The following is a 16,076-nucleotide window of genomic DNA, read 5'->3' on the forward strand; positions in this document are numbered from 1 at the left end:
GACAGTTAGGACCTTCTCACCAGTTCACTTTACTTAACTTTACTTTACTTTACCTGGCAGACGCTTTTATCCAAAGCGACCAGCATTTATCAATCCACCAATCTATCTAGAGCTAGTTGTATAATCTACATTGAATTTTAACATTTTAAATTTCTGAAATCTTTGTTACCCATTGAAAATTATTTTCATCTTTCATGGATAAGGAAAATCCATGAAAAAAATATATTTAATGGCAAACTATAAATAACTGGTTTCAGAAAGGCAAGTGTAGATGTAGACTGATTTCTAGGTCTATGGCTGGGTCACATTTCCTGATATATAAATTTAGTCGATGAACGAATGCCCTGAAAAGAGAGACTCACATCTAGAGCAGTGACTGAATGTCAAATTACTCATTTACTTGCTTCATGTTTCCGTTGATGTTCTTTCTGTGGTCTGGGTCTGTCTCCTCACATCCCGTCCATCACCGTGGTAATTACAGGGAGGGCGTGCCGATGCAGAGCTCAATGCGAGGTCGGAGCGCCGAGTGCCTGCACAACAGAAGGTAAAACCGCCAGGCCCAGGACCGTCCCTGAGTCAACGCCGCGCGCCATTCACTAGCACCTGCTTTTTGCAGCGCGAAGCGAGTCGTGATGAAGTGCGGCTCTCTTCGCCGCCCCAAGATGTTTACACGGCCTCTGCTCTGTTTAGCTCTCCCGATTCTCGGGCCGCTCTCGTCAGGTCGAATTTGTGCGGGTGATGCATGGGCCGGCATCGTGTTCTTTCCATATTCCCTGGGGCCCCTTCCTCCGAGTGCTTACAAAGTCCGGAGGCCGCGCCGTCGTCCATCAGCGCCCATCAGACATGACTCCTGGCCAGTGGAACTTTCCACTGGCTGGTGGCGCCCTGCCGGCCTCCTGTAAAAGGACACGGTTTAGTCGGTGTCCAAATAACAATCGTGGCGCGCTCAAGTGTTATTGTGCCAGATTGACTTCATTGAACCCATTCTCATAAATATGATGCGCGGCCGGGAGCCGCAGGCCGCAGCACTTCACGCAACGCTGGCCTGGAATCGCTGCACCTAACATGGTCAGGCAAACTGGCTTCGTGTGGCTCCACAACGGTGTCACATTCCTCGTTTCCTCCCCTTTCGAGGTTAAATCTTCGCGTGTGTGTGTTTTATCGTGGTAAAAGGAACGGCACGACCCGATTCATTAAGCCGATAGAGCAGCGAGCTTGACCAGTTTTACATATGGATTGTACCAGATAAATCCACTTTTATGCTGGTCGTGCTGGTCTAAAATCAGGCACCGGCACCGTGCAGACTTTTCCCAGCAGGGAATTTTCCTCCCCAAATGTTCTTTGCACAGACACTTTGACACGTGGGTGATTTTGACAGTTTGGGGGCGGGACCATGGAGGATTCTGTCAGTGAACCAGCCAACAGTGCGAAGGAAATGCACTTATTGCGGGAAGGAAAAAACTATAAAGCAGGGGAAAAAACACAATAATAATGTGTTAATGTCTTCAAGGTTATTCGCTGATGCTGCTTTGAAATGCTTATGGTAATAAATCCAATTTGCCAGATTAGTGTACATAATTAAAACATTTTCACACCTTCATGTGCTTAACAGGCAGCATAGGCAACATCGCCAAAACCACTTTTGTGGCTAGTGATTTATGAGAGAAATGCTGCAAATAATGTTAAGTTATTTTAAGGAAATAACCGTGAATGGGGTTTTACGGTTAGATTCACTTACATAACTTCCTGAAAATGAGAGGGGACATGGTTAGAAAGGCAGATGGTATTAATATTTCTAATAGCTCACTAATGCCAGCAAAAAAAGCATACTTACATGCAGAAAATGTGAAATTATTATGACACTGTTGCTTTGGCTATAGCTTTTATGCTTGCCATATATGCAATGTAATTCATTTCGGGCAGTAATGGGTCTCTGTGGCTGGATTTTTTAATGGCTGTGAATCCATTTAGGCCACTTGCCGAGTACACGTTTGCTTTGCTTGCTTAGTGGTTTGTATGTGTATCTGTTCGCTTGGCAACTTTTATGTTCTCTCCCCTGCATGCATGCACACCGCACACCCGTGACCAGGACTCGGTCTAGGCACAGTAGCACCCTCCCACCTAAGATGCCTTCTGTTTAGTCAATGGCATTCATAAAGAGTTTTACAGGTAAGAGCGCAGTGGCACTGTGAGAAATGACCCCAGTGCCCACCTGTACATTTTTTATCCATATCGAACACTCCACCGACCATAGTCTGACCCTGACTGGTATCCTGAGCTGTTATGCAACCAAATCCTAGGTATGGTTATAAACAGTGCCGTTAGAGTTTTCAGATCATTTGGCTGCACCTTTCTCTTACACACTGATAATTATTAGAAGTGAACGACTCTATTGCAAACATGTCTGCCATGTCTTTAAATAGAGTGACCTTGCACACAGTACCCACTCCATCCCAAACCTGTCACTATTATTACTAGGAATTTTCTAACTGGCGCTCCACGGTAAGCGTGTCGCTAGTCCACTAGTCAGGATTTGCAAAAAATAAATGGATAAAAGAAGAAGGAATCACTGCGGTGTTGGTTTAAATAATCCAGAATAAGGAAGTAATGTGTGTGAGAGTTGCCAGTCATCTGGCTCCTCCCATTTTGAACTAGACTAAAATTAGGAGAAAAAATGTAATTAAAGATTGTATTCACACCAACAAAACAAAAGGGTTACAAAAGGATTTACATATTAAATATTCAGAAATCTATCAAGGATTTACATAAACATCTTGCACTCGCGAACAGGCCCTGTGCTTGGCGCCATTTTGAAAATAGTGCCCTATTTCTTTACGTTGGTGCCAGTAGCCTAGATCAAGAGCATCACACTTTAATTGGTTCAGTTATATTAAATGTTTGAGCTGTAAAATGTTACCGTTTGCATGGTTCTTTTTGCATGTGTGGTGTGTGGTGTGTGTGTGTGTGTGTATATGTGTGTAGTTCTACACTCCCTGCATGTGCAAAAAGCAAGTCCCGTCTGAGACTGAATGGCATCACGGCCACTCGTAGCACCGCCACAAACCGCGTGCTCAGGTTCACTGACCAGATCTCGTTTGGGTAAGAGAGTCCATTCTCTTGCAGTGGTGCAGCCTGTCCCCAAAAAAAAGCATTCCAGTCAACCTGTCTCATCCTCTTAATCACCATGTTGAGATATACCTGTCCAACTTTTTGATCTAACATGATGATTTATGTTGTTTTTGTACTCTTTTGGTTTCTTTCCTTCCTTTTCCCACTGTTCTCTGCCTCCATTGGACGGGATGTTGTGGCGCTAGTGGTCTGCAGCCGTCTCTTGACAGGGTTAGGAGTGCTAGTACCAACTGTCTGAGGCCAGACACTAAGTCCTCTTCCCTGAGAGAGAAAGGTACCCGCGCTGCTTGGTTCCTGTTGGTAGTTCATGTGCTGAAAGTGAGTCACTAAATGCACCAGGTCTAGCACCAGATTTCCCATGATGCACTGACCAGCATCGCCACAGTAAAGAATCATGAACCAAATGCATGCATTTTTATTTTCATGAAATGTTTGTGTGTTTAGCTGTTTTAGCACATTTAGTGTAATGCAACGTGTGTCCACAGTGACTCATACGTCTTTAAAAATGGGTGCATTGAAGTTGTCTGCATTGGACAGTTGTGGTAGTTTTTTACGGTTGGGAAATCCGAGAGATTTTTCTTTGACCCCCCCCCACCCCATCAGAGCTCATCCACTCCACTCACCATCCTCCCTTCCCTGTCTCTCTCTGGTCTTCCCTACGGGGGCACTGCTGGTGCGCCCACCCCACGCCACGCCCAGGACAACTCAGTCTCTGCCCCGCACCAGACCCTCCAGCCCCCGGATATTAATCCAACACGCCTCCCCTGAGGATGACAGGTATCACTTCCCCTCCCCAAGGTCTCCGCCTCTGTTGCCCCATCCCAACCCCATCCCAAGCCCTTGGTGACACTGTGACGTGTAGCTGATGTAGCTGTCCCTGCTTCTAGATCTATCTAACTCTCGTGTGCTTTGTTGTTCGCTTCGACCTAAACTGCAGAGACGCTTCCTAGACCCTCCCTGCTGTCGCAAAATAACGTTCTTCCCCAGACCATTCTGTATTCCGTAGACGCTCCGTGTAGCTCCTGCTGTGTGCTCTTCACATTTCCCCTTTTCCGATGTGGTGTGCGCGTCCGCCTTCTTATTTCCCCGTTCTTGCAGGCCTGCTGTCGGGTGCACCTTTTTGGGGTTTTTTTACATCCTTCATCCCGAGGACTCGTTTCGGTGTGCAATGCCCTGCCACTGACTCCGAACGAGGAGGCGCGCTACTAACACTCACCCTGAGCCGTACACGCACTCCTGTTACGCAAGAGCCGAGTCTGTTGTCTGTCGTCTGGTTCGCCGCCTTCTTGCCCGTGCCGCGCCTCCCAATTCCAGCTTAATGCAACGATAGAACTGTAGCGACCGCCGTGAAAACTTGACTTCACCCCATAGTGAATCCTTCTGTGTGGCGTAACCATCCACATCTGTGTGTCTTTGTCCTGTCTCCTCTCCCCATTCACTCCCGTGTCACTGGCCCGGTTGAATTGAGCAGCTGGATGGCGGAGCCTATTTTTCCCGCTCAGGAGACAGTAAACCATCTGAGCGCAAAGCCGGGGGTCCGGAGGTATATACAGTAAAGCGGGCTGTTCCTTCAGCTCATTGTGCATCTGCAACATGTAGGATTTTTATTTTTATTTTCAAATGCACACGTTTGGAAAAAAAAACGATGTTCTGGTGTGCGGCCACGCAATTTCTGGAAGCACCAGAACAATAGAGTTTTTGCCGCATCGTTCTCATCACTCTGCCGCCCTTTTTGTTTTTTTGTTCTTTAAAATTTGTTTCTTATGTCGCTCACGTTCCACGACATAGGCAGCCAAGATCTCTGGACAAGCCTGGCTGTCAGAAACCTGGCAAGAAATTCTCTGACAGTGACAGGTAAGGAGATCCTCCATGTCGCCCCAATGACCTACTGGACACACTTTAGAAATGAGAGCTTCAGTGAGAGCGCGACTGAGAGTTTACTGACCACCGCTCGTCAATTACTGGTTGGTAATGAAAGTATTCAGAAAATACTAGTGACCATTTATCATTTGATATAAAAAACAAAAATGGCTCTGCATTCTAAAGTGTCCTCTAAAGTGTCCTCCGTCCATATTTCTCCATGACATCTTCTCATCTGTTTACTGCATTACTACTGGAACTTTTAATGTTTGATCATTCTGTCAAGATTCTTTTAATTTAAAAAAGTCAATACTAGTCACGAAACTATTTAGTGTATTTACGTGAGAAAATCAAATTATTGAAATTATCTGGATAAACTCTCTCATCGGGTTGAAAAAGCACAGAGAAGTAAGGTTGTGGAATTCGTGCAAGTCAGTGGAGAAACCGCCTTCCCTCCCATGCATGCATACTGGGACGAGGACGGCGGTCGGATTTAAGCAGTCGGCGCAGGAGAGCTGTAAACGCAGTAAGTTCAGGCCCCAGCTTGCGGCCGAGAAAACGGTCCAAAAATAGCTGCCTGCTCATTAGCACCCATCGCACATACTGGCCTCGTGGGACCACATGGACATGTGTGGTACTTGACGGTGGAGTTTACCGAAAGCCCACCGGAAGCTTGAGGCCGTAAATGTGTCATTACTAGGAACTTGTTTGGTAAACCAGACGAATCGGAACCCGTTAATTCTTTTACTCATTTACAGCATTTACAAGGCGCCCGTATCCAGAGCGACTTACAATCAGTAGTTACAGGGACAGTCCCCCCCTGGAGACACTCAGGGTTAAGTGTCTTGCTCAGGGACCCGATGGTAGTAAGTGGGGTTTGAACCTGGGTCTTCTGGTTCACAGGCTATTACCAGCCTGTCAGCATTTACAGCATTTATCAGACGCCCGTATCCAGAGCGACTTACAACGCTTGTTGTTGCTGTCTTTTCCCGCACGCCGCTGTCATTTATGGCCTCCAGAATACAGCCGACCTCTATCTTGAGAGGCTCTAGACGGAAACTGGTGGCCCTGCCCCCGCTGGGCAAGGCGGTCCCTGGGGGGCCCGTCCCAGGCTCGCCCCATCTGGACAGGTGCCGACCCCACGCTCAACCCGCTCCCCTTTCCAAGCCGTCGCTGCGGTGGCGATTACCCGCCCGCTCCCAGTAGGCCGTGTCTGCTCTTTCAATACGCTCCTCTCCGACTGATACCTAACCGCACCCCTCGCAGCAACCGTGCTCCGCGGTGACTGTCTTGTTCCCTCTGCTGGTGTGTGTAGGACTATAAGCTTTTCCCAAATGTTCCTCTGTGTTGACTCGTCATGACTATACAATATGTGTGTAATTAATAAAGGTAAGTCGATCTGTTAACGCGGTTCATTTGTCTCTCGCCGCCTGCAGAACGCATCCACACCCCGGGCCTTCGTACCCGTCGTCTGCGGGGACCCCCGCGGCAGCACGCAGGGGCAGGCAGCTGCCACACGTTCCTGCCAAAAGCAGCAGCATAGAACAAGGTGAGCCTCAGCCTGGGCTTCTCCCTCTGGTTCCTAACACATTGTGTGTGAGTCGGGGGCACAAGTGAAAAGTCAAGTACGCAGTAAAACACGCAAAACGTACAGCGACGGTGTGCATCGCGGCATTCATTATCAGATGCCCTTACAGCCGGTAGTGACAGGGAATCGGGGTCAAGTGTCTTGCTCAGGGACACAATGGTAGTAAGTGGGGTTTGAACCTGGGACTTTGTGGTTGTCTGCTCAATGGGCAGGTGTGTTACCCACTTGGCAACTAAAGTAGGGGCGTTTAATCTCGTAGTCGCCGCATCGCGACGTGGGATTCTGCATTGAACAAATCGATATTAACGTCATAACGACGTTGCATGTGAGTCGTGGTGGTATTAGCCTAGGGTAACACACTCGCTATGAACCAGAAGACCCAGGTTCAAATCCCACTTACTACCATTGTGTCCTGAGCAAGACACTTAACCCTGAGTGTCTCCAGGGGGGACTGTCCCTGTAACTACTGGTTGTAAGTCGCTCTGGATAACGGCGTCTGATAAATGCCGTAAATGTAAATGTAAATGTAGTTCTGGTTAAAACGTAGTGCCAGTAGTGACTGTTGCGGCCTGATCTGAGTACAGCGCCGAACGGGCATTTCTGCCGCGCCGTCTAGCTGCCATTTCACTGCCGTCCACTCGATGCTGTTTAGTGTTCATCTGGATTTCAGCAGAAATTGATGCCACGTCGGTGTGTTTATTTGACACCATCCCAACATACAGTCCTCTGATCCCCCGTGTGGACGCTTTGAAGTTCGGTCCGAACGCCTCGAACGCCAGAGAAAGGCCTGGTTCAGGCGTCCGTGCCTCAACTCACAGGTGGCCTAGCGGTTAAGGAAGCGGCCCCGTAATCAGAAGGTTGCCGGTTCAGATCCCGAGGTGTCACCGAGCAAAGCACCGTCCCCACACACTGCTCCCCGGGCGCCTGTCATGGCTGCCCAACTGCTCACCGAGGGTGACAGTTTAAATGCAGAGGACAAATTTCACTGTGTGCACCGTGTGCTGTGCTGCTGTGTATCGTATGTGACAATCACTTCACTTTCTCACTTCTCACTTTGTCATCTGCCGCTTGTTCTCTGTTTGCAGCCCTTGCTGGAGACGACAGAGCTTGGTTGCCGATGAAGGTTCATCCCTGCAGAACTCCGGCCCCCTCCCGGTAACAGCCAGGAGCAAGAGCGGTCGTCCAAGAACAAACGCGAGGTGACCTCTCACCCCCTGCACTTTCACTGCCGAGTGTCTCTAAAACAATTTAGTGATTTATGCTCTGTTCCGTGGGCCGGCGGTGGCCACGCTTCATTTTTGTTCCATCCGTCACTCTGCTGGAACCGGGCTTCCGGGGCCGCCATGTTGTTTCAAGCCTCGCTCTGCTGTGATTGACCCTGCAGCTGTACAAGGAGCAGCGGCGGAGCTCTGAAAACGTGTCTCACAAGTCCTCAGACAGTGACGTCAGTGACGTGTCAGCCATCTCTCGAGCCAGCAGTGCCTCTCGGATCAGCAGCACCAGCTATATGTCCATCCAGTCAGAACGGCCAAGGGGCAGAATCAGGTGCGAGTCCCGCCCCCATCCTCCTTTCTTTATTTCTCTTCTACACTCTTATTGCGTCATCAGTTTTAGTTTTCAGTTTGTTTGTTAATCTTTTTTTCTTTTTCACTATCCATTGCTTCTTTTTGCATGTCTCCATTTTTGTCAATACTTTGTGAACATTGCATGCACTTCACGTGCCGGAAACATGCAGATCTAAGTCACTAGAAGGCTGTGAGAGTGAGAGGAAGGAGAGGAGGATAACGTGGGGGTTGAACGGAACCGAGGAAGAGCAGCCGAGAAGGCACTCTGATGATGTACACCTGAGGTAAAGGTCAGGGGTCATTTAGTTGACCCTGTTGTAGTGACCCCCCCCCCCCCAAAAAAAAAAAAAATCATGGCAGACCTGGCACTGACCTTTCCCCTGTACCTGATAACATCTATATGAATTCAACAAGACAATCCCCATTCCAAACCTCGGCTATTCCTCTTTAGACAAGGGACGTATTTTTTAGATGAGCAACTCCACAAAGCGTGGGCTTTGTTCGCTTGTGCAAGATATAGATTCTTCTTGTTCGATTGATTTATGTAAATCCTGAAAATTTGAAAATAGTTCACCTTTTAGATTTAGATTTAGTCTACTCTTTGTGTCAAGCTGCCATTTTAGTTTTTATTGGTCTTAATCGTGTCTAGGCTCGTTTTAGTCAAGCCAAGTTTCAGCATTCTAGTCTCATTTTAATCACAATTTTAGTCAGGTTGAAAAATATATTTTAGTCTCTTTTTTTAGTAATGCAATTTATTTAACCAAGCCAATATAGTACAAGTACCTACTAGAATAGAGAAAAACTTGAAAAGCCATGAAACAATTAAAGGTTATCTTAAAAACAAGCTTACCTTATTATTACATTGCTGTTACCTTATAGACTCAAGAATACTCTACATCCATTCCAGTGTCCGCATTTCTCCCCATTTTTTTCGACCACACATTCCGTTTTCTTTTTCACTTAATTGTAAAAAAAAAAATGTCCATTTAAAGGTCACTTTGTCTTTTTCTCCCAGCCATCTGATAATCTGCCACCATGTCTTTGACCGACCACAAGCATTCTGAAATTTAAATTATGCACGAACGGGAATTGTGGAAGTGACATCAATTCCCACCCGGATGGGAAACACAGGAAATAGAAATACTGCATAAAATAATAATAACGCAATTAAATGAGAGGACATAATGCATTGTCTTGTTTCATCAAAATTTTATTTCGTAACCCACATTTAGTCTTGTTTTTATTCGTCAATAATATTACATGATATGTTGTTTATATGACGTTTTGTTGTAGTTATTGTCACATGACCACCATTTACGTGTTGTCATAAATGTTTGTTGACGAAGATATTTTGTCAAAAATTTCGTTGACTAAAACAACACTACTTGAGGACATGACAAAAAAGAGCGCTCCTCCTTGACAAGATTGTCCCTCAGTCGTCAGATACGTCCCTCAAGCCGTAGCATGCTGAAGAGCACAAGTGTGAGCGGCGAGATCTACACTCTGGAGCGCACAGATGGCAGCCAGTCGGACACGGCTCTGGGATCGCTGGGAGGCGGCGGGAAGAAGCGTCGCTCCAGTCTGAGCGCTCGGGTGGTCGCCATCGTGGGCCTTCCGTCCCGACGCAGCCGGAGCACCTCGCAGCTCGGCCAGACAGGCAGGTCACCTTAACTTGTCACGCAATCAGCCGCCATTTTCAGTGACGATAAACCCCGGCAGTAGGTAAAGCTGGATATATAAAGCAATTAAAACTTTCTGTTTGGGGCTCAAGATGCTATCAAGGGAACCAAAATATAGGCCACCTGACTGCAGTGTCATGGATGAGACATCTGTCATTGGCTTCATATCAATATCTGTTATACAATCATCTATCATTTAAAAATGGCTGTATGAAAGGCGAGCCTAATTAGAATATTTTCAAGGGTGGTACGTTAGAGATTTGGAACATTTTGTATTTATTTTCCAGGGAGTAAATGAGCCCTTTTGTTTTAAGCGAATGTAAAAAGCCTCCCTCTCTCCAAGCTGATACTGTAGATGGTAAGCAGAGACAGCAGGTTCTTGTTGGCCTTGGCAAAGTTGGAGCCTGTCATGCAGAGATCATCTCTGGACACTAATCATATGTAATGTAGATGAGTGCTTTGAAGCTGGATCTGATATCTTTTAAAATCCCATATTTTAAGATGAGCCTATTTATATTTTAATAAATGGATTTTTAAAAAGTTTTTGGCTTTACTCGCTGCCAAACCCCTAGATAATATCTTAAAAGGCCCTTCGGGTGATAAATCAGATTGAGAGCTGGGCCTTTTTAACCGTCTCTGCTGGCCTGCAGCCGAAGGTCCATTGTAGTCATTTCCAGCCAGGAAAACAGGCAGGATATCATGGCCCTGCGGTGCTGTGTCTTTGTGGCTTGATACTACGCCGCTGTACGATGAGGTGAAGGACACCTGGAGACTGATGGGTAGAGTAGCCTGCTTTGATTGTTAGAATAAGTCGTTTTATTTGCATTAATGCCGAACACCGATTTGCTTTTTTGCGAATGCCAGAGGAGGCTGGGGTCAAAGAGCATGATGGACCGTCTCACACCATGCACTGAAGCATTGGGAGGTGTCAAGGAGCTTATTCATGGGCCCAACAATGGCCTGTATTCACCAACCTACCATTCACAACCATTTTTAAATGTAAAAAATTATTCGAAAAATTTAGGCGAGCAGGGAAAAACTATAAATGTGGTTTATAAATGTGTAAATACTATTTAAAACAAGGTTTTTTTAATCCTTACCCTACCCCTTAACATCAGTGTAGCTAAAATGTTGCTCATTTGAATGGCTTTTTGTTTTCTGTCCTTACTACGATATCAATACATTTATATTGTTCTTTTCACCGCTCCAGAGGCCGTCAATAAGAAGACGAAGGGGAGCCAGATCCAGCGCAGTCAGGGACGGGCATGGCGGTGGAGTTCCCGCGCAACGCCATGGCGCGGCAGTCCAGTCGCGAGCCCACAGATGGCAGCATGAACAGCTACAGCTCCGAGGGGAAGTGAGTGAAAAGGCGGCCTCCTTGTGGCTGTATTGACACAGAACCGAACACGCCAGCGCCTACCAGGGGAAGCAAAAAAAAAAAAGAGCAGTCAGAACCGTAGACAGCTCCTTCATGGAACGGGCACTGGAGGTTCAGATCTTTCGGGGGTTCCGAGCGGTGAATAAATGCGAATGCGCCCATCTTCTCATACGTGACAACGGCTGGCACATTCCGCTGACATTCCTGAAGCGGTGAGATCATGGAAAGGTTGCTGGCTTCAAAGGGAATGTTGATTGTGTTACAGAGGAGAAGAGGACATGTTTCAGATACCTAGGCCTTGCTGGTACAGCTGCCTGGAATATGAGGAAGGGCAGGGCGTCATCGGCTTTTGTGGCCTTAATTGTTATGCCTGCCTCGCCCACATTCATTTTTTCACGAGTAGTCTTTGTAAAATTTTCTGTGGTATAGTTCATGTTAAATTAAATTCGGCGGGACACTGGGTGGGTAATGTGGCAACTCGAGTTTTTTTTTGTGGCCTGTCTTAATTTTACTTTTAGTCTAGTCTTTGCGTCAAGCTGTCATTTTGGTCAATATTAGTCTTAGTCACATCAAGACTCATTTTAGTCTAGTCAAGTTTCATTGGAGCGTTTTAGTCTTATTTTAGTCATAATTATCCATGAATATTATAGTCTAGATTTAGTCTTTTAAAAAAAAAAAAAAGTCATTTCATAATAAAAACAAGGTTATCTGATTATTATATTATTGCTACCTTATAGACTGAAGAATACTCGACATTCTGTTTTCTTTTCCACTTCATTGTAACGAAAGTGCACCCAAAGATCGCTTCGTCATTTTCTCCCAACCATCTGCTAAAGTATCAGAAGAATCCTGAAGTCTAATTAATGCCACGGTTGCGTAGTGACGTCATTCGTGCGACTGAATGGGAGATACAGGAAACAAAAACCGCGGTATAATAACACGATTAAATGATTGGAAATAATGTCTCATCTCATTTCACGTTTTGTCTCGTTTTTATCTTGTAAACCATATTTAGTCACGTTTTTAAATATTAAATGATATATTTTGTTGTAATAACGTCACATGACCAGCATTTACATCTCGCCTCGTGTTTGTTTTAGTATGTCAGTTGCATCTTGTTTACTTTGGTGCCCAATTGTTGAACACGGCATCCATCAGACGTTCTTGTTCTCCTTTTCCAGCCTGATCTTCTCAGGAATGAGGCTTGGTGCCGACAGCCAGTTCAGTGACTTCCTGGATGGCCTTGGACCTGGCCAGCTTGTCGGGAGGCAAACCCTGGCCACGCCTGCCATGGGTGAGCTTTGTATTACACAGACATTTTATTAAACTATGCAGCTAATGATCATGCTCACATAATTCTTTCGCCTTCCTGTCCTTCAGGAGATGTTCAGATTGGCCTGATGGATAAGAAAGGTCAATTAGAGGTTGAGGTGATCAGGGCCCGTGGCCTTACACCCAAACCAGGATCCAAAAATCTCCCAGGTACTCTGTCCCATGCATATGTCTTTCAGCATGTCTACCTCGAGGCCTTCGTGGGTTCAGGTCATGGGTTTTCCAGTTTCTCGAGTTGTGAAATGTGATTAAAAGGGTTTAAAATAAACTCTGTCTGTCCCCAAACAGCTCCCTACGTCAAGGTCTACTTACTCGATAATGGGGTGTGCAAAGCCAAAAAGAAAACCAAGATTGCACGGAAAACCCTCGACCCATTATACCAGCAATCGCTGCTTTTTGACGAGAGTCCGCAGGGTAAAGTTCTCCAGGTCAGTTCTTGCTGTAGTTGCACGTATAATAAAATGCTTCACCTTGTTTTCCAATCACAATCCTGATTCATTTACTGATGAAATGAGTAAATGTTCGAATTCGAACTCAGACATGCATTCTGTTCAGGTGATTGTCTGGGGTGACTACGGCCGAATGGACCACAAATGCTTCATGGGAGTTGCACAGATCCTACTGGAGGAGCTGGACCTCTCTAGCACAGTGATTGGCTGGTACAAACTCTTTCCCCCTTCGTCATTGGTGGACCCGACGTTAGCACCCCTCACTCGTCGTGCTTCCCAGTCATCACTTGATAGCTCTTCGGGACCGCCGGGCATGCGATCCTAGTACCAAATGTAGGAGAGGAGACCACGAGGACCACGAACAGGACCAAGGAGCCAGTGGCAAAAATCCGAGCCGGAAGGACAGAGCGACCCACAGGATCACGATCAAAGCTTTGCTGGAGTCTGACAATCACCACCCCTTCCTCTTCCTTTCACGTCTTTTTTGTACTATTGGCTTCTTTCACATGGAATGTGATGCCTTCGCACACGTGGAGAAGGGATGCTGCCCGGCGTCAGTGATCATAAGAGGTGGGTGGGGCACTGAAGGCGTGTTCAGGGGTTAGGTCTTACGGTTAGCCACTGCCCTGTCCCACTCAGCATAGTCATGGCACAGGCCAGGGAGTGCCATGCGTCATAGTTTCAAGGGTCAAAGGGAAAGGGTGAGCCTGCTCATAGACCCTGACCCCCGGAGAACGCTGACCTTAACACGTTTGTTTACAGCAGCTTCCTCCCACTGCTCTGCCTTCTTGCTGTACATGGGCACCCACTTGTGGAATGTGACAGCATGTTCTCTGACAAAAAAAAAGGTACGGAACATGCAACAGATCCCGGAAGCTCCAGACGCCTCCTGAGCAATTCGGACATTTCGTTTCGTTTCTCGTTTTTTTTTTTTTTTTTTCTATGCACACCCATCATCAAAGATGTTGATCATCAAGCTGAGCTTCAGCATTCCGAACGGTTGCTATGACATCACGGAATGAGTCACCATGGACACCTCTGTTTGCCTCGTCTTTAGCCAGTCATGGTTTATTTGGTTTCAGGAAGTGACCTCTGAATGCTGAATCTACGTCTAATTTCATTTTTATAATTTCATTTTTAATATCCGAGAGCAGTTTATGTTGCACAACAGCTTATCATTACAACCCATTTTGAAAAACCGAGGAGGTCAAACGATTATCCTTGTTTTTTAATGACTCCTACACACTCCCCTCACACATTTCTCTACACGCGGCAGCAATCTGAGAGCCGTGTCTTGGAGACAAATGAGAAAAAACGGCCACCCTCTCCTCGCCCTCGGAGGGGAGCAGCATGATGTTGGAACTGTCCCAAGGTGCATGCACAATTTCTAAAACAAGACAATAAAACAGCCAATAAAAAGTCCAAAAAAAGAAAGTAAAAAAAAAAAAAAAAAAAACTCACAAAAAGAGACGAAAAACAACGTGTGTTAGTTCCACATACTGTAGGCCAGCTTGTGTGTTGCATGTACTTGTACAGTTTGCTTGTACTTAATATAATTGATTACCAATAAACCGAAGCCATCCATTCCATAAGTGGACATTTGGCCAGGTCCAGCGCCCCACCCTCGCTGGCCTCGTGTGGAGGCTCAGGCCCTATGGGGTGTTTTTTTTATTCTTTCTGTTTCATTCCTTCTTCCTCAATTTTTTTAAAATCCCTTTTGATTTAACAAGTGCTCTACTGTACAGTAGTACTAAGCAAACACAAGCCCCTCCCCCTTCTTAACACCGACAAACGTTAATGTTTTTTACAGAGGGACTAGAAGCGAGCAAGGACGCGTGTATAAATTGTAGTTATGGTTATATGGAAATGATGGCAGAGAGAGAGATATATGTCGAAATATATTGAAAAGAAGAGTGTGTCGCTGAGACACACAGGCGTGAAGTGTAACTTTCGCTTCCTGGTACCTACGAAAGCCCCCCCGGTCAGCGCGCGCGAGGTCCCCAAGGTCCGTTGAACGGAGCCAAGGCCACCAAGGGACACCTTCACTTTTTTTTGTTGCTTTTCTTGTTCTTTTTTTTTTTTTATTCTTTATGTAAAAAATAAAGGCCAAAAATCTAAATTGGACTGCTTTTTATTTGATTTTTCATATATCCCGTTTTCTTTAACCGATCGCGTATATGACAGTTTCAGAAAGAGAGTAAATAAAAAAGAGAGTCCCGACCCGCGGCGTTTTTTTTCTAACAACCATTTCCTTTTTGGTGTCCATTGAGACTGACTTCATTACTTTGTCAGTATTAGTCGACAATACTGATTGTTTACAATCCATGTGTTCCACTGAAACATATAGAAAGTGTTCACTGCAACATTTCTCCTTTGTACAACACATGTGGCTAAAAAGATGTGTATGTTTTATATTTGAGAGTTCATTTTTATGATTTACAAATAAAAAGATTGTGTGGAAGACACATCGCCTTCTGCCTGCTGCTTTCAGACTTTCTTGGCCACAATATCATCATCGTCATCATCTCATTTTTACAGTTATATCGTAGCCTGCAAAAACCATTTTGATTGGAGGTTTTGCTTCATAAGGGCATGTAGAATGTAATAAACTCCTTTTCCCTTCAAGTTCCCTTCAAGTTCGGAGCCTACATGTAACATTTAAACAACGTTACATCCACATCAACAATCAGACTACATGAGGTGCAAACCTGGGACACGTTCAGTCAAAAAATAACATTTATTGGCAGTATAGTAGCTGTAGACCCTTCATCTCCGGTCGGTGTGGCAGCGCCTGCAGTGACTGTTAGAATCCGAAGAGGCTGTGTGCAGGGCGGGGAATCATAAATATGGAGAAAACTCCACAAGGGCAGGGCCCACACACACACACACACACACACGTTCACTAACGCACTCACATATACAGACAATCCAGACTTGCCGTACGTGTACGTGCCTTTGGACGGCGGGAGGAAAACGGAGAACGCCGAGGAAACCCATGCCAACATGGGGAGAGCAAGGAATAACTACTACCCCATCATGGGCCTTTATTACAATGCTATGAACTTTTTTTAAATATTCTTTGTTTGGTCACACTGA

General features: G+C 45.8%; 1 pseudogene; it reads left to right on the forward strand.

Annotated features, from left to right (window-relative positions):
- LOC114796068 (regulating synaptic membrane exocytosis protein 1-like) overlaps positions 1–14,414 on the forward strand; it is a 56,891-nt pseudogene extending 42,477 nt beyond the window's left edge.
- The last annotated feature ends 1,662 nt before the right edge of the window (positions 14,415–16,076 follow it).

This window comes from Denticeps clupeoides, chromosome 8 (assembly GCF_900700375.1).
Source record: "Denticeps clupeoides chromosome 8, fDenClu1.1, whole genome shotgun sequence".
Lineage (NCBI taxonomy): Eukaryota > Metazoa > Chordata > Actinopteri > Clupeiformes > Denticipitidae > Denticeps > Denticeps clupeoides.